Raw genomic sequence first — 23,385 nt, 5'->3', positions numbered from 1 at the left:
TGACACTGCACCAGATTTACGAGAAATAGTAAGTCTGAGGCAGCACCAAAAATGTACACCTCCACAGGGGAAGTGTAAGGGAGGCACAACTCATTTTCCTCTTGTGTGCAACCTGCAGCACACATAGAAAGAGGAAAAAGCCTCTTGTGATTGTTTTTGTGCAGGAAGGTGTCCCTTTCAGCACAAAAATAATCATCCCTGCAACGCAGGCACCCATGCACCATGGTGCAAAGGTGCCTGCATTGGCGCTCGGCAGCCCATTATGTGCCGGCGGAGGTGAAAAGAGCAGGAATGTGCGGAAAGGCAAAAAACCCATAAATGAGGCACATAGTTGGGGATGTTAAAACCTGTCACAACCCAAATTAAATGGTTACTGCTCATCAAAGCTGTATCTGTCAAAATTAGTTTTGCCTGTCACCAGATGCCAGGAATAAGCAAATCTGTTTAAAATTCACTGTTGTTTTAAAGTTATCGTGCAAAAACTATTAAACCCCAATTCAATTTTTGAGTTACCACTCAATAGTGAGCAGCAAGTCTACATTAAACGTTTTTTCTAATAGCCCGTCACTACGGGTCAACAAGTTAAAATCAAACCCAAATTTGTATTTCCAACTTCCCCAGAATTCACTGGAAGAAACAAAACCAAGTAATGTTATAGTTAGGGTTTAAAATGAGATAAGAGCTAATGTTTAAAAAACCAAAAACAACTAAAATTCAACAGTTACAGTTTAATGAACTAACCAGGGCATGCCCCTCCATCATGCACTTTTTATGACATCACATTTTAAATCACTCATGACATGTCAAATTACATCATTGATAACATCACTGATGACATGTCAAATGAAATTGTTATCATCACTCAGGACCATGCAATATTTGTGACAGCTTCCGATAGGTTTTTGGACTTGAAGTAATTCAACAAGATACACCTGTGCCCAATTTTCTATCACCAATCAAGTGATAACATAAATAATCTTGGACCTCAATGTGGACACATTGCATATCTGTCAAGTCACCCACATATGATGGACGTTACCCTCTGTTTACTGGTATTCACTCACCTAGCAAACAGAAAACCTCCATATGCTTTCATAGGGTCACCCACTATTTAAACCTTGAACACTTTGCAAAAAAGAGTTTGTACTCTATTCATCATAACTGGATCACATTCCCCGCACTGTTAAGTCAAGAGGTTGACAAGTATGCATAACCTCGGAGATGTGGGCAAAAGGAACAAATGATGGATGGAATACTGGACAGTGCAAACATTCACCCCCAGTCACAAAGTCTGGGTTTAATCCATTGTTCTTTTGCTCACCATTTTCTAGTCCAGGGAGGACCTGGATTGGCAGTTGTGGCTGGACTGTTCCCATGAGGAACAGGGTCAAGACTGATTTGCATATGGCTGGTTCCAAACTGTGGTGGCGTGGTGAGCAAAAGAACGATGGATTAAACCCAGATCTTTGTGACTAGGGGTGAATATTTGCATTGTTCAGCATTACGTCCATCATTTGTTCCTGTTGCAATAACCTGTGAGTTGTATCAAGCTTGAAGCATCTTCTTGTCCTTGGTGGGGCACTGAGATACTCCCTTTATCATGTCTTCCATATTCACTGTGATTTTGATGGCACAAACTAACATCTGTGTTTCATCTGGTCTTTTGCTGGAACTAACTAGGCAGTAAATGGAGTAATTTATTACCAGCAAGTCTTTACTTGGGTCAGTGATTGAATATGTGTTTCCTGTTTTGTTGGGATTTCAGATTAGCATACAGTTAACCTTTGATTCCTTGACTTACGTGTCATGGTTGTCGTTATGGGAGTGGATGTAGCATCTGTAGTGGACCAAACTTTGTCAAATGTAGCAAAATGGAGATGGGAGTTGAAGTGCACACTGAACTGTCACCATTTAGCTAGGCAAGGCAAGGTGGTGATTAGAATCATAGGGTTTGTAGTAGAGACAAAAGTGACCTAGCAGTGTTCCCAGGGTTGTGAGGAATATCTCAGGTGCCTACTGTTTTTTGTTTACTTCTGCTTCCTTTCCACTTTCTACTATGCTCTTGGTCAAAAACAAAGGTAAACCTTGCAGTCGATCCTTCTTCTAACACAGGTTGCGGATGCACCATACGCACCACACTGATTTGCAGGTTAAACACTACTGTCAGTGCAGGGGGAAAGCCTACAAGTCATACTGTGCTTGGCTATGGAAATGCATGCACAGCCACTAATACAGTGTTCTCCCTCACATAAAAAGTAAAGCTCAGTGAAGTTGCCCAGTAGTATGAATTAATGAATATTTATTGTATTAAAATAAATGAATAACAAAATATCACTAAAACTAATAAAAGTATATTTTTATAAACAAATCTTCATAAAATCCAGATCTCAGAGCCTAGGGCACTGTGCTTGGAAATAGTTAGATGACTAAGTGTAGCACCTGATAAGGGTTCCAGGTTTTGTCGATGAGTAAAGCCTGAGATAAGTTAAATCGAGATCTTTTTCCAGTTTGCTATAAAACAATTTGTCTGAAGCGAGAAACAATAGCTTGTCACTTTTTTAACTGTTCTTGCTTTATTCTCAATAAATGATTGACAAAAGTACCTCTCCCTCAAGTCCAGTAAGTTAGGTACATAGTAGGTGTTCCAGGGTTTTTGATCTATGGTCACATAGTGCACAGCCATCTTGTGGACGCTACCCCGTATTCCAAGAGCCCTCAAATTCTGCAATGGAAATGTACAATAGTCGAAACTGAAGAAATTTTAAAAGAAATTGCGCTGCTTCCAGTTCTGAATCGATGTCCCGATGCTTTTTAGCCCAGAGAGCGTCTAAAACTGAGTGACTATGCTTAAATTTAAACTGATTTCACGTTATTGCGATGAACAAGCTCAAAAAGAGAATTTCTTATTAGCCGTATTCGGCTGCATTTTTGGTGGCCTGATAAATTGACCAAATTGTTAGCTCAATCTTAGAGAATCCTTGTGCACTGAGACCACCCATGTAGGATTTTAGGGATCTTAATTTTTTGATTATGTGCTGGGATTTTAAGGTTTATCTATTTATTATGATTAACTTTTTCTTTTTTTATGATGTATTGTATTGTATCTTTTCGATCTATCAATAAATAAACAAAAGTTGGTCAAAGAAGGCTAGTTGTGCACCTCCAGAATATTCTGCAGAAGTTGAAGGCACTGTGTTTTGGACCATCAATAGATAACTCTTAGATGATCCATTTTTTTTAGCATGTCATCCTGTGCAGACCAGCATTCACATGCAAAGTTGAAGAGGGAGGCCATGTGTAAGCTGGTTATGGATTTTAAGATCAGTTCTAAATGAAGAATTGCTTGGGGAGCGGGCGACCTTAGGTTGAATAAGAACCTGGCTCTCTGCATTTAGATAGTGTTAAGGATGTTTATGTGTTTGCTGGAAATGCCACCCATGTGTAAAGAAGGGGCAGGAGGAGTATAGCATTCAAGGCCAGAAGTGATGATGTGATCTGCCGTAGATAGTGGGAAGTGATTGACTCCTTTGGTGACTATGGAAGCTTTAGTTTCTAATTTGTCAATATGGTCAGAACAGGATGGTTTAGAATTAATTGTGATGCCTAGATACTGTAATTGCGAGCGATGTCTATATGGTGTTGGCTGATCTGCCAAACTAGATTTTTCCCCTTTTTACCAAAGCCAGGAGTTTTGTCTTTGAGAGTGATGATCAGGCCTTTGGCAAGATTGAACGGGTTCAACTTCATTAGCTGGGTCTGAAGCCCAAAGTGTGTTGAGGAGAAAATCATCGAATCATCGGCGTAAGCAATAGAGGTGATGAGTTGACCACCCAGTTTGGGTGGTAGGCCGTCCAAAGTGCTCAAACAGTAAAATTCACTGATAATTGCTGAGACTTGCTCCAGGCACACTGCCCTTCTTCTTTACCATCCTGGACAGCGCTCCTGTTGACCACTGCAATATTTTATTCAGTCGACCATCATTCTGGTCTCACTGTGTTCAATGTTCCATCGCTGATGACAAACTCAGTAAGCGGTCCAGTTTGTTTTTGATGACTTGTGCCTTCAGCTGGAAGACGCCATTCGGGGCTTCTGTCATTTTTAGCTTATTGTGGCTAATTTGACACCATTGGCAGTCCCACACCCCTATTCAGGCCCACAGAGGTAGGACACAATCTTTACAACTGCATTGCATCATTTCTAGACTCAGTTTTCAGCCAATGGTTTCCTAAAAGTGTGAATGTTATCTTTCCATACTTGTTCATGTCTGTTTACTTCTCTTAATGATAATTTCAGATCAAGCAGACTTAGATGCTATGACTAAGTTGAAGATTTGTAGGTACAATTTAGAAGCATTGCAGAATCCGATGGTTGTCTGATAAATTCCTTCAAACATTTCTACCAACTGATGTATCTAAAGAAGCTAAAAATGAGCCCAAGAAAGACCGAAACATAGGTATCTGGAGTTTTGCCACGAACTTGGCACGACCATATCTGTCTTAAGGCATTAGCCATGTGTACAACTCCTGTGCCGGTTACCACGACCCTCAACATCCTGTTTGATGCCAACTTAACACCTGCCACTTGGCTGACTTTGAGAGTTGCAACACGATTCTTCTACATGGGCTTCGTGAAATGGTTTCTCTTACCATACATTGTTCGAGCAGCTACAGCACTTGTTCTTTCTCTCTGAGGGAGAGGTGTGGCGCAGCAGCCAGAGAGGGTGACTCCTGAGAGCAGTACTCGCGGTTCGATCGCCCATGGTGGCTCAGCTCAGCATCATGTGTCTCTGGGTAATAGCTCACCTAATCTCGCTGACGGCCCCCAGTGCCTTGAAACCTTAAGGGGTGATATGTTTGCGCTTACAAAGAGTAAATATTATAGGTCAAGCAATGACAAAATACTTTACCTTTGACCCCTGAAATATTAGGCGACAACTTCAGCAATTAGAAAATGGTGGTTCTCAACAGCTACAATGGGTAAATGTGACTGCTCTGTACATTGGGCACCTCTGCTTAAGGCTGTTCCAAATATTCACCTATTTTACTGATATCTCTTTGATGAAGTCACAATCTCTGCTTGGGATCGTGGCATGTATCTGTCAGAACTGCTGAGGACTGTTCCATGCATCCACCACCACTGCTGGAGGGTGGGTCCATGCCTCCACCATCTCTTCTGGGACACTTGCAAGCCTCTGTTAGAAAGGGTACCTTGTATGCATCACCTCCTCCAGGGATTGGTCTATGCACTCACCACCTCTAGTTGGAGTTTTTCATGTAACCTTATTCTCTTCTGGGAGCTGTTCCCTGCATCCAGTGCCGTTAGTGTCGGCTGTCTCTGCAGCCACCACCTTTGTTGTTGACTGTTTCATTCATTCACAGCTTCCGCTGGGACTGTGCCATGCATCCACAGCTTGTCCTGGAGCCTATTCCTTGCATTCATTACCTCTTCTGGAGACTGTTCCCTACATCCACCAACTTTTCTGGAGTCTCTCCCACACACCTGCCACCTCTACTGTGTGCTGTTCCTTGTATCCCTCTCCTCAGAACTGTTGCGTGCATCCACCATTTCTCTTGGGAACTGCAGTAAGGGAAGTCCTAGGGCAAGACAGTGGTAGCCGGTGTGAGATGGAACTGCTGCGGCAAGGCTTTGGGAGCGAGTTTAGAAATGTGATTGAAGTGGTCACCAGAAGAGACCACCCTTCCACCACCGAAGAGATAATGCAGGAGGCCAAAACACTCTTGGATTTGGGCTGGATTACCTGATGGAAAAACCAAGCTAAGGTATCAAAGGTGATCTCTTTGCCATATACAAGGGCACGCTAGCCCTGGATTAACCCCTTCAAAGGCTATTGAATCGCTTTTCTTCAAAGTAATTCATGATTCCACAGACATTAATTCCACACTTGTATTTTACATTGATTTAATTAAAACTACACTTTTTAAAAAAGCTCTACACATTTCTGGACAGACGTCCCATCTTCAGTGAAATGACTAAAGCCAACAGCATCAGAAACAAACAAAACAACCTATCGTCCTTATTCCCCTAACCATGTTATATTATTGTAGTGCATGGCTTGGTTTCCCCTGTCTTTTTGCCTTTGACCTCCTGTTTTTGACTGTGTGCTGCATTTCGTTTTTTTTGGTGTTATGATTCTAGGCATTTTACCACTGCTGACCAGTGCTAATGTACTCTATGTCTAAAAGGTAATGGCAATTGGTTCCTCCATGATTGGCATATTTCATTTACTAGTAAGGACCTGGTGCAGTGCACTGTGTGTGCCCAGGGCCTGCAAATCAAATGCTACTAACGGAACTGCAGCACTGATTGTGCCACCCACATGATTAGCCCTGCAAACATGTCCCAGGCCTGCCACTGCAGTACCTGTGTGTGCAGTTTTAAACTGCCATGTTGACCTGGCAAGTGTGCCCATTTGCCAGGCCCAAACCTCCCCTTTTATTACATACAAGATAACTCTAAGGTAGTCCCAATATAGCACATGGGCATGGTGCAGTGTAGTTAAAAGGTAGGACTGCTGTGTTTTACATGTCCTCGTAGAGAAATACTCCTAATTTTGTTGTTGACTACGGAAAGGCCTATTTCTCCTATAGGTTAACATTGAAGCTACCTTGTAACATCTTACAGGTGTATCAGCCAATTCGAAGCTGATAGAAAATCAGGGTTTGGTGTCTGTGGATTTACAATTTAAAAATACATACTTTAATGAAGTTGGTTATTAAATTGCAGGTCTGAAAATACCCCTTTTAGAAAGTTGGTATTTTCTTACTTTAACCATTCTGTGCCTCTGCCTGTCTCTGAATACATATCTGGGTCAGGATGACATTTGAGCAGTTTGTGCATTTACTCTAGACAGTCACACAAAGGGAGCTGAGGTGTGCTCTGCATATTCTGATGGCCCATCACCAGGCTGATGGGCCTACCTGAGCTAGAGTGGTGGGAGGAGTTGGCACTTACACCTGAATAGGGATGTGCCTGTCCGCTTACAAAGCAGTCTCAAACCCCCTGTAGTGTGTCTAGAGCCAGGGCTAGAAAAGGCCAGGTCTTGTGCACTACAAAGACTTTCCTCTGAAGTTTGTCTACTTCAAAGGCTGAAATTGGTATAAGTACTGGACCTCTGACACCATATACTCAGGACACTTCTGGGTTGAGGACATTCTGCACGGAAGAAGAGCTGGATAGCTGTCAGGAGGAACTGCCACTTTGCTGTTTACTTTGCTCTGTTGGCCTGCAACTCGCTGCTTCTGTCCTAGGAGTGAAAGGACTGGACTTTGCTACATCCTGCTTCCAAGTGTCTTTATGGGCTTGAGTTGAGCTTGCTCCTGTTAAGAAGTCTCAGGGCCATCAAAGACTTCACCTGAAGCGCCTGGGCTCCTCCACTGTGAGTTTAGCTTGCCTAGTGATGCCAAATCCAGTTCAAGGGCCCTTGGAAGTGAATTTGCTGTGCTAAACACGACTAAACCAATACATCAAATTCGAGTGTGACTGCGGAGCCGGCAACGCTCCTCGACAAAGAGCCACTTCGAAGTCCCCAACAGAATGAGATAATGAGTGCTGTGTCACTGACGTCCGCGACACAAACCTTCAACTCTGCCACAGCATCTGGGGTCCCGTGGTGTGATATCAACACTGTGAAGTCGACGCCTCGTGACTTTGCTCTCAACACTTCATTGACCCTGCATCGTCTTAAGGAACCAACACTTCGCCGCCAGAACTACATCACCTCCCCTGTGCCTTGTAGCGTCCTGAGCGTCACCGGCTCAACGACTCCGCACTGCCTCCAGGAACCAATGCCTCACTTGCTCAGTGGTGCCTCACCTCTTTTGTGCAACGCACTGTCCCTAGCACCGACGTGCCATTGACCTGCACCGACTGTAAGGAACCGACACTGCGCCGGCCGAGGTGACGCATCAACTCCCCGGCGCCTCACAACCTCCTTGTTTTGTTATATTATACAAGGTACTGTAACCAGGGTCTGTTCGACTCCATAGACGGTCCACGCTCCATCGCAGCTGGCCTGGAACTTTGAGATTCAACTTCGTCAACCACGTTGTTATAGCCCCTGTTGGAGCTACTGTGTTTCTAGGTGCTATAACTGCATTTCATCTTTAAACTTGGTATTTCTATTTTATATGTTGGATTTTTGTCATCTTGGGCATGTTTTCTTCAGATAAATATTGGCTCTATTTATAAACTGGAGTGGAGTCCTTTTGTCTTGTTTTCACTGTGTTAGTGTATGGGTGTGTGTGTGTTTGTGTGTGTGTGTCTGTGTGTTTGTACACACAAATACTTTGTGTCCAGGATAAACCTGACTGCTGTGCCAAGCTACAAAGTGGGTGAGCAGGTGTTATCTTAGGTGTGTAACTTACCGTCTAGAGCGAGGGTCCCAACTTGGACAGGCTGCAAACCACTGCCAACTAGAGACCCCATTTTCAGCAATCCTGCTTTTATTTCTATTGATATTCTTCAGAACAAATGTATCCACAGGTTACAAGATGGTGCAGTTATTGGGCCACCCTGTATCCATCTAGTAGCCGGGTTTTGGGTTCTTTATTATAATGAGCTGGACTCAAGTACCATCCATCAAACTATTTTCTCAAAGTAAGGCCTTATCTCCAGGCACAGTCTGGCCTCTGTTCTGCTCCCTGAGCCCTTCATGGTGTGAAATAGGGCATCCGGTTTGCTTCATCCTTCGGTGTCACGGGCTGGCCCACAGCATCTTTCTCAAGTTTTGGTAACTAGACCCCTATGGTAGTCGTCCTTCGAAGCCTTAAACCCCTGCCTTGCTGTCCAACGTGTGGGTTTCCCTACAAGGTTACTGGATTGCCACTTGAAGAGGCTTGCCTCCTCCCAAGGCCGATGGTGTTGAGTAGTCATGGCAACAAGGGTTCTGAGAAGGATGGATTTTTAATATTTAAAATGACCAGTGAACTAGCAGGCGTGCCCTGGGCCCTAATGCAAGGAGATTCTCAGTGCCCCCACACCACCCATCTTCTTTTTGGTTCTCAGTGTCCCCACACCCCACATCTTCTTTCTGGTAATTAAAAACAGCCACTAATTGTGGAATAAAGGGACCCTCAAACCATTGGACCCGGTGCCACTGCACCTACTGCAGAAGGGATGTCTACGCTTCTGAAAGTGACAGGTTCTTTGCAAATTGTGTAGTTCACATAAGAGGAGAGCTGTGCAGTTTATTTACTGAATATGTATCGTCATTTGTGATTTTTTTTCCTTTGCATAAACGCTAATACAGCTCCAATTAATTCCAATGAAAGATTCTTCCAGGTATTTGAAGGGAATATCCGGTCCAAACCAGTACCTCTTCTATGCGGGGTACCTCAGGGTTCCTCCCTGAGCCCCACTCTTTTTAATGTTTACATGTCCCCCCTGGTACAGATAGTTGCCCCTTTTGGAATCCAACTTGTCACCTACGCAGATGACACCCAGCTTATTGTGGCCCTGAATCAGGAAGAGCAGTCATCTACCAATCTCTGCTCATGTCTTAAAGAAGTTACCAGCTGGATGAGCTTCTCTCACCTTAAGCTTAATGGTGATAAAACCGAGCTCATGCTGCTGGGTAATCAAGCAAGCCTCAATCCCAACAATTCATGGCCACCATGTATGGGGCCCGCACCATTACCCAAACAGGAAATAAAAAGCTTGGGCATAGGGCTTGACCAGGAGCTTACTTTTAGAACCCAAGCAAGTAAAACGGCCGCCACTTGCTATGGTATGCTTCGCACCTTACGGAAAGTGCTCCCTCTTTTGCCTGCCCACTCAAAAAAGCTTGTGGTTCAGGCACTTGTCCTTTCTAGGTTGGACTGTGGCAATGCCCTTTATCTGGGCGCGCCTAGAGCAGTCATTTCCAAACTTCAGGTTGTCCAAAACTCTGCTACCAGGCTACTCATAGGTTCCCATAAACCCCGCCTTCTCCTTGACTGGAGTCTGCAGCGCTGGGATGCCTCCGAGTAGCCATGCGCTATATAAGCATATTTTTTCATTTCATTTCATTTTCATGATGATGTAAATGGTGTTTCTACCACTCAGCTTAAAATGGCTAATATATTCAATTACGGTCGAGCCAGCCATGTCGGGATACAAACACAGGACCTGTTGGAGTGCACATATCTATGCGGCAGCAAATAAACCTGAAAAAGTATCCTACAGGTTTGTATGTTTTCATCTTTCGTCGCTGGTGTAGGTCTTGTCATAAAAGATCAGTTCAAGAAGCCTTAGCAGCGAGGACAAAGAATGAATGGGGATGCAGAAGCAGCACTCCTTTCGTGGGCTAATGGCAGGGCTACTGGAATTATGCGATTCTGTTTTCCCGCATAATTTTGGATTGCCCACGTTTGACACATAATCCGTCATCTGCAGATTTTAACAAAAACAATTGCTACTACCAGAAACGGGTCAAAAAGTAACTAAAATCACAGAGACCTAGGGTTAATGTGAAAAAAAGAAAAATAAATATGAGGTAATACTATCACAAAATATGCCATTTGATATTGCTTATTTTCTTTCCACATAATTTAGCAAACCTTGCCGCATAATTTGATCGTCCCTTGCTGCATAATTCCAATGGCCCTTGTTAGGGGGTACTTACAGGTTTGGGCTACCGACTGGGCCCTGCTAGGTGTGAGCTGCTTTCTCGGTTGGTGCACTAATACAGGGCTTTAACCAGAGAGAGGCGCCTACAGGGGGCTGCAAAGTGCTAGAGACCACTAGGTCGGAATGTTCCTTGACAAAGCACGGTGCACTGTATTTTCATGCAGGAAAGAGGGCAGAAGTACATAAATAGATTGACTTAATGTTGCCGCAGAACACTGTAATGCTCCCCATCACTCAGAAACGCCCATACCACCCCACACACTCCCACGGGATTGTACTTTTAAACCAGACTCGTAATGTCACACACATAATGTGGCAACGGGTATCTATGGCGAGCATATCCCAGGGCAGCCTGGTGACGTCACTCCAAAGCTGCCTCTCACTGTGTCACTCTCACCTTCTCAATTTCTCCCCCAGGATCATCTTTCTAACTCGGTCACGTACTCACCCTCTTCCCCCCCCCCCCCCCCCCCCCACCCCTCTGCCTTCCTATCTCTCTTCCATATGCCATCACCGGGGGGCGGGGTGATGAAAGAAATAATCCCTCCCTATCACGGCATCACGCGCCAGAACAGAATAACAACACATGACGTCGACAGAAAAATATGTACAGCACGGTGCAAGGTGCCCCTCTTCTTTCTACCTGTGCCCCATAGGCCCCAACCCACCGAGGAGCGCGATGTGCCCTGCGCCCAAACTACCCATCAGGTTGCTGTGTCACGCAGCCTGGCCGGCGCTGCGCGGAGGGGGGAGGAGCGAGATAACCCAAGCTGTGCCCGCCATGTCTGCGGGCACCGTGCCAGGCCGTCGCAGAGCAAGCATCCCAAAATGGTAAACCCACCGCCCCCAATATAAATGGATACAACATTGCAATAAATTATAGTAATAATACGCATACCACTGATTGCATAATGATGACGAAAACCTTATTAAATAATACCAATAAAATATTGTCTTTTTATTTTGCACGTGTAAACACTGCAATCCATGTGGGTGCCTTGACAATGTCTGGGTAAAAGTACAAAGATAAGTTAAACAAAACCCTTTCCATTTGCATCAGAAGGGGAACCCCAAAACTATCAGCTCTCGTTTTATTTGTAGATAGTGCTTTGTGTAGCGCCACCAACATGACAAATGGAGAGAGGGAGCATGAAGTTGTATTTGTGGGTGCGTGCGCGTGTGTGGGTGTGTGTGTTTGTGTATGTATCACCCACACTGAGGGTTAACCTTGTCAGAACCTGACAAACACTATCTTTGTGAGGACTTGTGCGTTGTGAGGACTGGCCACAGTAGTGTGTTTATGTACTTTCGAACGAGTGCATCAAAACACTTTTTGTTAGATTTGCCTTGATCCACTTTATAACCTTCACTACTATCGAAGCACGTGTGGAGTTAGAATAGTAATTACACACTTCATTGCGGTCAAAGGCCGGTTCATAATATTAGGTATGCTATGTTGTGCATGTCTCTGTGTGTGTGTATGTGTGTGTGTGTGTGTGTGTGTGGCTTTGTAAGATATTGTGTGGGCGGAAGGGTAAAACACTTGAGAAATGTGCGCTTGGTCGGCTTCTAAGCATTTATGTTTTACCAATGGATGAAGAGTTTCTGGACGTGGGACTAATCCGTTGTCCACTTCAACGAACATCGGACTCGGAAACACTGGGAACTATATGAAACGTCATTTGACTTGTCTTTTAACCTATTAACCTAAGGTATTTCTGTGAAATACATGATGAATTACTAAATTCCATGAGGGACCAATGAGCAGTCTGAGTGCAGTACAATGCTGGCCTTTCCTAATTGGACTTTCAGATAGTGCTTACACAGTACATTGCCCTGAAGAAGCCCATCACAGGGCGAAACGCGTTGGCTGTGCGTATTTGTCACTGTGGTTAACGAAATAAAGAATCTTTCTGCATACACAAGAACACAGTGAATAGAATATTATTTGAACACTGAAACGTCCTGTAAAGATTGTATTGCCTCTCATCTCTCTATTAAAACTGTATTTAATTGATGACCATGTGGCAGCTGGTCGTTTGAGGTGGGCAATACACGTGTTGTGATACATGAGTGACTAGACTGGGCGGTGCAGTTTTTTGAGCCATGCTAGCTTTCTCTGCCCTTAATGTTTTACCAATGCCAAATTTGTATCAGTAATTAGGTATATATGGCATAATCAAAACATTAGAGCAAGGGCACACATGGTGGCAGCTAGAGTCTAAGAGATTACAGACGGGCAGAAAGTAGATAGCGCATGTAGGCAAAGTGGTGCTTACATTCCCTCCTTCCGAGTGCCCCTTGAGACTGCCTCAGGATGAAGCACTTTACAAGCAACAAGCGTCATAACGAGTATTAAATGTTACAATCAGCAGCTCTATCAATAATCACAATACATCTATAAGGTTCCATTTAAATAGTGTGGTGCTTGCAAGCCTCCCTCTGGGACACAGGTGCTAAGGATCTTCACATTACTACTTAACAAAAGTTCAGCAATGTGAACACATTATATTAACACACTGGGCTGCACTCTTAAGTTAATAACAAATATTCAATGCACTCATGAACTCAAAACGTTAGCCTGAAGATCTTGACTGTCACAGTCGTTTCATAGTTGTTTCTTCTCTATTCATAATTATATATTCAAATTAGGCTTTCAGAATACACAAGATTAAAAGATTATCTTTGGATCAGCCAATGTGTTTCATCCATTGAAATGGTATAACTTCTTCAAGCCAAACAGTAAGGTTTGAAAAAGGCAGGGCATTAAATCCAAATTATAATGCCCATTTGGTTGTGATTTGTTTATTTGATCAATATCTTGTAATGTAAGGTGGATTTGTAGAGAGCTGCTTGTCACCCATGAGGGTATTGAGGTCATTAAAAGCAAAACAATAGAGTTTTCTAGCTGGTACAATGCTTTTTAGGTTTTATGGGCCTCCAGGTTAATTTATGGTTCATACACACCATGCGGAATGGTGCACTGCATACATTTGTGATCGGGGCATGCTAATCACTTGCCACCTCTGTAATTTTTACAAGATATTGATCAAGCAAACAAACTACCACCAAACTGGCGTCATGAATTACAATGTATGACCAGTCCTATTAGAAACTTACTGTTTGCTGTGAAGAAGGCCTATCATTTCAATGGACGAAACGTGTTAGCTTACAAAAATAATTGTTTTATTATTGTGTTGAAGTAATGGACTTCAAGTTGAACTTTTGGATTCATTTGTCAATTTTTTGTACTTAAAAGTGTAGCATAAGGTGTGCATGGAACTAGTTCTTAAATCATAACTGTGAGCACAGTGTTAGCGTTGTAGGACATGCAGATGGACATATTAAACCAGCTCAGAAGAATTTGTCTGCCACCGTAACCGAGTGGGAAGCAATGTCGGGTCCCACACCTTATCTCTTTAGTGTGTGATGCTTGGGGAGGGTTTCGGGGGGGGGCGGGGAGGTGGCGTGGTCCTAAGCTGTGCTGTTGTGCGCGGGTGGTTCGACAGGCTCAATGTTGTTTCATGTTGTGTCATTTAAAAACAATAAAAACTTGTTTATCAAAAAATAAAATGTAAATGTCCTATTCATTTCCCAGAGAGGATGAATTTCATCTTGCCCCATATGTTCTCAACTAAATTGCCACCCTACATTCTAGTCAGTATATGGCACTGTATTTGCAACAACGGCACTGCTATTCCCTTGTCGGTTGACTAGGGCCCTTAGCTGTTCATCCTTCTAAGAAGAGGTACATTCAACCCCAGTTAAACTGTGTTCCTTAATCTTTGATCCGGATAAGGAACGATAGCTTTAGTCAATACATCAAGGCAAATTTTCTGCGGCCAGACCTAATCAGAGTTAACTGGAATAAGCTGGACATCAGGCCCAAATAAGGGCATAATGAAGGGACCAGCAGCCCTTGTTGCACAAGGGGGCCCCAAGCCTTCAGGGCCACCTCAACTCTTCCCGGGGACTCCATTCTGCCAAAGACCAATAAATAACTGTGAGATGTGAGAGACTCAGGGTCCCTGCTCCAGTGCTTAATTTAGAAAAAAAAATGCCAGGACTCTTGTCTGGAGGTTACTGCACCCAGTGCCCCTGCCAGCACTGCCAAAGATGATACCAACATAACTACGAACCATCACACTTCTACAAGGGTGAATATTCTAGGTGCCCAACACATTCAGATTGGTTTAGGCGGCAGGTATTGGTCATTTTGAATCTATAATGAATTAATAAACAAGTGCTGTTATGCTCATTAGACAGACAGACTGCACTACCATGTGGCAGACTGTCGTAAGATAAGTGCTGGTGCCGAGCATCGGAAAACACTAGCTCAAATTAAGCACTACCACGTCACATTCTACAGGAGGGCACAATTGTTCGTTATGCCTCTAATAAACCCCACACTAACTAGCCTTGAAAGAGTCTTGCTGGAGTGGGGGCTGGGCGGCGGGGTTTGTCCCAGGAGGCGGAGGAGAGTCTGGGGTGTGGTAGGATGCTGTTGGTAAAAAGCTGGAAATTGACATTTTGGAAGGGTAAAGAGGGGCGCCCCAATCTGAAGGCATGCGGAGTAGTGTTGAGTCATCCAAAAGCAGTTTATTTTTAGATGGTTGTAGAGAAATGAAGTGCGGACGATGGTGGGGGGGGGGGGGGTGGGGAGGTTTGAGGGCAGCTGAAGATGAGGGAGCTGTTAAGTAGAGGTGGTGTGAGGTACAACCCTTCACCTAGCCAACTCAGCATCTCCACAAACAAACGTCCCTCGTTTACTTCCCCCTGTATACTTCTGTTTCACCCAATTATTGCTGACTAGTTCCTCTCCCCCTCTCAACTCCCAAACGGGCCGTACCACAAGCACAGAGGGCGGAGGGGGTGGTGTTTATCGCCAAGGATGCACCTGAGCTCATTCGCTTATCAGAATGTGCACTGATGTCCCTCGGCTTAACTCCTGCATCACCCTCGCCAGTCTGCGGTGCCCAGGGAGGGTGGCACTGTTAAGTCAACAACAGCTGCTGCCAACCTGCGTTATCAGGCAGACCTTAGCATAGCAGTCAGCTATGGGCACATGGAGGAGGGGTTCGGGAGGGTACCGCCATGGCTAGATTGTAGCACCATTTATAATAACTCCCTCTCCATCACATGGTCCTGCCATTCAAGTACCAATATTCTGCGGTGCCAGGCGAGGAGCGGAGTGATGGCATTGCCCAGGGAGTGGGCGGGGCTTGTACTGTGCTCAAAACAACTGCATCTGCTGCCAGTTTCAGCTCCCCTGGGCAGCTAGGAGAAAACTGCAACCCCCCTGGTGTCCCTCAGGGGCGCAGCCCGTGCCCACCGCCCAGCAGGGGGTCTTCGCCCTCAATTAGTAGACATTAGAAGATCTCCTTTGGGTGGGGCGGGGGTCCTGTGCACGGGGGGTGGAGGGGGCAAAGCAGGAGATGGGATTAGCAAAAGGGTGTCTAGAAGTATGTCATCTCACTGAGTGGGCAGTTTTGCAGGGGCTCTCTCCCCCCTTTGCCTCGCACACATATCACCCGCTCCAGGGGCATCCAAGGGGTATCGGGGAGTAAGGAGATTGTGCTGTAGGTGATGAGGATGGGAGAATGAGTGGCATAAGTGTTACCTGCCCCTACTCCAACGGAGCTCACGCGACGCACCAGTAAATTCAGGCGTGCTCCAGTAAATTCAGGCTTACGCCAGGGTGAAAACTGCGTCAGCCAGCCGCCCACCCCCTTGCAGCCATGTTTACTTTATTTCCTGTGTGCACTTGGCGGTGGAGGCAGCCAGGTGCCGCCCCATCAGCTCTATGCAAGGCACCATGCCAGTTACTGTGTCGTAAAAGTCTCACTTTTTGAAAGCAAACTTAAAAAAAACACCCTTACTAGGGCAGGTGCCACCTCCCCTCTCCGGCCCCATGCATGTTCATATATTATTCTACCCCCCCCCCCCCCCCTAAACACTTTCAGGTTTTTAGAGTCACTTCCCCAGCCCTCACTCGCACCGTCATCAACACTCTCTACTCCTAGGGGTCTCCTGGACTCCCCCGTATGGTCACCTGTCCTCTTCTCCCTGGGGGTGCTCAGCCCCCATTCCCTCAGAGGTCCCCCCGTCCCACATCACTTCGCTCATCCGAGTCCCTTTCCAGGGTCACCTTCGTCCGGCTACCCTGGGATCCCGAAGACCTGCACCTACCTCACCCCACGCCTAGCCCCCTCCCGCGCAGACCCCTGCCTCTCCCGACGGGGGTGAGCTCTCACCTGGAGCAGGGCTGCCGACAGCAGGGGTGTCAGCTCCGAAACCGCCGCTTTATGTCCCTGCCAGGGGGGGCCCGCTCCGGCGCAATGCAGACACCTCCCTCCCTCCCCCCCCACCCTCCCTCGCTCCATCCATCCAGTCAGCCCTGCATTACAGCATTGCGGTACCAAGAGGAGGGAGGGGAGAGAGCAGAGTCGCGAGGGAGGGCAGGGGGCACAGAGGAGGAGAGGATTGGCAGAAAAGAGGCGGGAGGGAGGTGGGAAGAGAGAAGCGAGTGAATGGAGGTAGTAGAGGCGTGACATAAGAACAACGGGAGAAGGGAGAGAGCGCAGGAAGGGGAGAGGGAGGAGAAAAAGAGGACGATGTCAATAGTGCGCGGGAAGGAAAGATGAAAAGTAAACAAGTACTGACAAAGCCAATAGGTTTCTCCTTTGAGACCCAGTGGCTTTGCTAATGGTGTTCAGCCACATCGCGCAGCATCCCTGCAGTGTAGTTAAACTAAAGTGAAAATAAAAATAAAGTAAAAGCCTATGACGTAGGCGTGCGCACCAGGTATACTCGCGCCTACAAAATTTCCCTTTATAGTTACCGATCTGAGTTGGATTAGTAACTGAAAATAAAATAAAATGTGCAAAAGCCTTTTTAGGTCTCGCTGAGTCAGCGCGCATGCGCTGCTCGGAGAGACATTTTGTATGTGAGATTTCAAAGTGCTGCTGGCTGGCCTAGTGCTTGCATGCACGTGAGCGTGCACACGCACAGCCGCCATGTATCTTTCCTCCGCCCGAGGCGCCATCTTCACTTTCGCGGGCGCGCACACAACTCCTGGTCGCGGCCGCACGTTTTGTGCTCTACGTTGCTCTCTCTCTCTCGCCTGAGTTGTGTACTACTTCCCCCGTCCTCCATGTTGTTTCCCTCCGCCCTTCGTGTTGTTTCAGCCCCATTGACCTCTGTGTTACTTCTGCTCCTGCACTCTTGTGTTGCTTCCCCCATACTCGCTATCTGTGTTGTTTCCCCTACACACGCCCTCCATGGTGCTTTTCCCCACCCACTTCGGAAAAAAAGGCTTTTGCGATCCAAGCGCCATCTGGAGCGCAATCACTTTCACTTCTTCACTTTGGCGTGCGCGCATAAAACTCCCGGTCACGGCCGCATGTTTTGTGCTCTACGTTGCTCTCTCTCTCTCGCCTGTGTTGTGTACTACTTCCCCCGTCCTCCATGTTGTTTCCCTCCGCCCTTTGTGTTGTTTCAGCCCCATTGACCTCTGTGTTGCTTCTGCTCCTGCCCTCTTGTGTTGCTTCCACCATTCGCGCTATCTGTGTTGTTTCCCCTACACACGCCCTCCATGGTGCTTTTCCCCACCCACTTCGGAAAAAAATGCTTTTGCGATCCAACACGGATCGGTAAATAGAAAAAGATGTGTCTTTATCATTTTGCAGGCATGCATACGCACCTACAAAAGGACACCACTGCAACATCAAGGCATTTAAAAAAAAATAATCCGCCTTAGCCATGCTGCACAGCATTGGAAATGCAGTTCAGCATCACTAAAAACCCTCAGAAGAGCCAACAGGTCTCAAAGGTGAGACCATTGACTTTACCAATGCTCATCTCATCCCTGCGATTTCCCACACTATCTAACTACCCTTCCCTGAAAAGCAAACCCCATTACTAGATGACGTCATGCCAACAAAACGACTATTTTCAAGTCTTGTACCTTTTTCTACAAACAACTATATTCTGGGCATTTTCGTGTTGGTTCATTTTTAACTGAACCAATTGCACTGACATACCAGTTAACACTTAGACAAAAAGAAATCCTTTCCAATACTAACTGGTTCAGGTGATCAGAAGTAAACTAAACCTAGCATCATGGTCAGATATGAAAGGTACACAGAGCCAATGTGAAGGACGCCCAGTTTCCACCGAGGGAATGTGGGACCCTTCCCATGTGATGCAGAGGCTACCTGAGCTATATTATGCACCAACTTGTGTTCCTGTTCTACACCTTCTCATTTTACTGAATTGATATTTCTCTGTCTGCACCGGGTGCTTTTGTCCAACATTCTAAAATGGTTGTTAGCTCACAGTAGCTGTGTCATTTGGGTACTAGTGCCCTCCCTATCAGAAAAACATCCTACACCAGAATGGACCTAAAGGAAAATATCGTTGTTGTTCCTCAATGGATAGCCAATGGACTACTTGGTCTAGTAGAATAGTTACTCAAAAGTCCCTTGGAAACGAGGTGGGACGATGTGGTCCATCATTTTTTTTCTCACATGGCATGCAAATCTACTGAAATATCTGTGTGTATCATTAATCAGCCTTAGTGGTCTACTATGATTATGTGAAGTGGAAACGCCAACCCCAGAGCTATCTAGAAGCAACTAACTATATAAAAGAAACTCATTAATAAATTGATTCCATAGCATTCAGAGATGGGTTTGTTGGAACACCATCTCATGAAAGTACTGAAAGGAATGCAGAACGAAAAAAAATAAATGAAAAAAATCACATTTTTGAAATCTAGAAAACAAGAAAGGAGCAATTCCCGAGTACAAACCACTTAAACATTACTGATGGTAAGCAGTGCAGACATAATTAACGCTTGAGGACATCACATTCCCACATGCAGCTAAGGAAACAAATGCATGGTCAGGGTATGGTGAAGCAGTGAAAATGCCTAGAAAAATACAACAAGCATTGGCATAGACAATAGGTCTCGCTTTTGGGACCTTATAAGTATTTAGTTATGCAACTGTTGCAGGGCTAAACACTTATAAGGTCCCAAAGGCGAGACCTATTGGCTATGCCAATGCTTGTTTTAACTGGGTGGGGAGGCCTGAAGCAACATGGGGGACAGTGGGGGCCGAGCAAGTCAACAGGTCAAGTTTGTGACAGAGTAACCCATCCACTGGTCTCTATATAAGGTCCTATATTTCCAAAAGTGTGATCATATGCCCATACATGGTTATCTTTTCCAAAGTATTGTCATTGAATGCTAAAGTGTGGCCATTGCTTGCCCAAGTATCGCCTGACACGTCTATGTAGAGTCATCTTACACATAAATGCAACATTATACCTTAGTATGTCTTTAATATTTCCCAAGTAGAGTATACTATATCCACATGTCACAAGATGCCCAAAGCTGACCTTGTGACCAAGTACTGCTCAGAGATGTCCACCAATGGCATCCACATGGCCAAGTCGGCCTAGAGGGCTATCACATGCAAAACAGCTTCCAACATATTCTCAAGTGTGACATGTTTAGGAACAATGGCAATTATAAGCCTCCGTACAACCAAGTGCCATCATATGCTCAAAAATCGGCTTCATATGCCCATGTATGGCCATCTAATATCGAATTATTTAAACCATAGGCTTAATATGGACAACTTTGAGGTACATGTACACTTAATATGCACCAGGAAGTCCATGAAAGGCCCATGTTTGGTCATCATAGATCTGCTCTTAACATATGCCAAAGCATGACCATTATACACCCAGTGTCAGACATATTTTGCCCGAGTGCAGCCACTCAGTCATACCAGGAAGTATAAAGCAAACACACTGGATTTGTTACCCCGAAACCGTTCCCAGGATTCTTATTTCCGGTCCAGGGAAGTTGTGGCTCGGCAGTTCAGGCTGGACTGTTCACACGAGGAACAGGGTCAAGAATTATTTGCATATGACTGGGTCTGAACTGGGGTGGCAAAGTGAGCTAAAGAATGATGATAGATTCAACCCAGATATGTGACTGGGGGTGAGTGTCCGAAATGTTTCAGCGCTCCGTCCATCATCTCCTTGTGTTTGCTTTGTATGCACTAATTTGGCAGGGTATGCCCAGACGTGGGTCACTTGCTCACTTTGCCACTGGATTCAAGCAAGCCTGACTGATGAGGGCTGTTACCCCGAAACTGGTCCCAGGATTCTTGCTTCCGATCCAGAGAAGACCTGGCTGAGCAGGTCAGGCTGGATTGTTCCCATGAGGCACAGGGTCAAGAATTATTTGCATATGGTTGGGTCGATGATGGATTAAACCCAGATTTGTGACTGGGGCTGAGTGTCAGAAAAGTTTCAGTGCTCCAGCCATCATCTCCTTGTGTATACTAGCAAGTATAATAATCTTTATTCAAGTGCTGCTATGAGCCCAAACTATGGTCATAATATGCTTAAAACAGATCTCACTTGGTGATAGTAGACCACGCCACCAGACATCCAGAAACCTTTCTTCTTAGGACAGTCACTGCCAATGCAGTGGCTAGAGTCCTGCGTGAGATTTTCACCAGGGTAGGGTCCCCTAAGGAGGTATTTTTTGATAGGGGTACCAATGTCATGTCTGGATACGTGAAAGCTCTGTGGAATGAATGTGGTGTTACTCACAGGTTCACCACCCCTTGAGAGATTCAACAAAACCATGAAATGCATGATCATGGGTTTGCCTGTCACACTCTGGAGGAGATGTGATGCTCTCCTACCATGGCTGCTATTTGCCTACAAGGAGGTTCCACAAAAGGGGATGGGCTTCTGCCCCTTCAAGCTTTTGTTTGGGCACCTTGTGAGAGGTCCCACGGGTTTGGTTAGAGAGGGTTGGGAGAAACCCCCTCAAAGAGTCCAAGCAAGATGGATTGGACTATGTACTAGGCCTGCGGGCTCGCATGGCAGAGTACATGAAGAAGGCAAATAAAAACTAGAGGCCAGCCAGGAGCTTCTGAAACAGTGGTGTGATCAGAGGTCCTCACTGGTTGAGTACCAGCGGGTCTTAAGGTGTGAGTGTTGATGCCTGTGGCTACCAGGGCTCTCCGGGATAACTGGGTTGGGCCTTAACCAGTACTGAAAAAGAAAGGTGTAGTCACCTACTTTGTGGACCTAGGCACTTCAAGGCACCCACTAGGGTGATCCATGTTAACTGGCTAAAACCCCACCATGACAGGGATGACATGCTATGCTCATGGTGATATATGGTGGGGAGGAAAAGGAAAGTGAGCCTCGACCAGACCCTCTGTCCAACTGTGGTGAGTCCATGACATTGATACAGGTGACAGCTTACGTATCAAGAGCAAGATGTACAGGTTGTCTGCCCAGGTAAAGACTAAAATCAAAGTTGATTTTGCAAAGATGCTAGTGTCGGGGGTGATTGATCCCACAGTAGTCCCAGGGCCAGCCTGTAGGTGCTAGTGCCCAAGCACAAAGAGTGGGAAACCAGAAATTAGATTCTATATGGACTATAGAGGACTTAATGCCATCACCATGACTGATGCCCACCTCATCCCAAGAGCTGAGGAGCTCGTTGACAACTTGGGGCCTGCCAAGTACCTAAGCACTTAAGATTTATTTGACTTTAGTTACTGGCAGATGGCCCTCACCTAGGGAGCCAAGGACAAGTTTTCTTTTTCAACCCAAGAGGGTCACTTTTGGTGATGCTCGCTGGCCTGAAAAATGCACCTGCTACCCTCCATGGGTTGGTAAACATGCTCCTTTTTGGGTTGGAATCTTTTGGGGCATCCTATCTAGATGATATTCATGTATTCAGCTCCACCTGGGAAGAATACCTGACCATTGAGGAAAGCAAATGCCAAATAGGACATGGTCTGACTGGGTATTAAAGGAGGTTTGTGAAGGAGTACGGCTCACTATTATACCCGTCCCCACTAACAAAACTCACCCCTAAGAAACAGCCAAAAAAGCCATACGGTCTGCAAAGTGTCAGAAGACCTTTGACACCCTGAAGGAAGCAAAGTGTATAACACCTGTCCTACAAGCGTGTGGCTACTGCAGATAATTCATTGTCCAGAGAGGTGCTTCAGAGCACAGAATTAGGGTGTTGTTGTCACAAGTAAATGATGAGGGTCAGGAACAACCAGTTACTATTATTAGTAGGCGACTCCTCCGCAGAGAGCAGCGTTGGAGCGCCATTGAGAGGGACGCCTTTGCTGTGGTTTGATCCAAAAGAAGTTGAGACCCTACTTGTATTGGGCTCACTTCAAAGTTTCAACCGACCTCTAAGGTGGCTCATGCAGATGAGAAGAGAGAACCTCAAACTGTTGAAGTGGTCCATTTTCCTACAGGGAATGGACTTTGCAATGGAACATAGACCTGTGAGTTGCCATGCCAATGCAAGTAGCCTTTCCAGTTTTCTACTTAGATGATGGTAACTACCAGAATAAGGGTTAGTTGCTTATCACCTTTCATCTTGAGGGGGGTGTGAAGGAAAGGGCCTAATGATCACCTAAGCTTTTGGACTGATGTTGCTGGTTTTTCAACTCTGTAGTGCACAGGGCCCTGCTGTTCTTCCCCAGTGCTTGTGCTCTGACCCCCTTCCCACCCCGCCCAAGTACATGTGCAATTGCTTAATACCTGTTTGGCTCCTTTAACTTTTTTTTAAGTCTCTAGTACATGATAGATACAAAATGCGAGGTGGGTCGCACACCGCTCGTCATACTAGCAAATAGCCCCATAGGATTCTGGAGGATGTAGTGACAGTGGCGGGTACACCTATGCCACGAGTAT

At 45.6% G+C, this 23,385-nt stretch overlaps 1 protein-coding gene across 4 annotated transcripts in view; it reads right to left on the bottom strand.

The window, feature by feature from the left end:
• Positions 1-17,068, bottom strand: part of EEF1A2 (eukaryotic translation elongation factor 1 alpha 2) — a 54,417-nt gene extending 37,349 nt beyond the window's left edge. Inside the window, exon 1 of one of the 4 annotated variants that reach the window (XM_085619684.1) lies at positions 16,881-17,068. The gene's annotated coding sequence lies outside the window, so the exon portion shown is untranslated. Of the gene's footprint in view, positions 1-11,023; positions 11,083-16,246; positions 16,387-16,815 lie in introns of those variants that run through there. The other 3 variants (XM_085619686.1, XM_085619687.1, XM_085619685.1) reach the window with 3 other exon arrangements.
• Between the last annotated feature and the right edge of the window lie 6,317 nt (positions 17,069-23,385).

The sequence above is a fragment of the Triturus cristatus genome, chromosome 7, assembly GCF_964204655.1.
Source record: "Triturus cristatus chromosome 7, aTriCri1.1, whole genome shotgun sequence".
NCBI lineage: Eukaryota > Metazoa > Chordata > Amphibia > Caudata > Salamandridae > Triturus > Triturus cristatus.
This window is presented reverse-complemented; position numbering and strand designations above follow the sequence as displayed.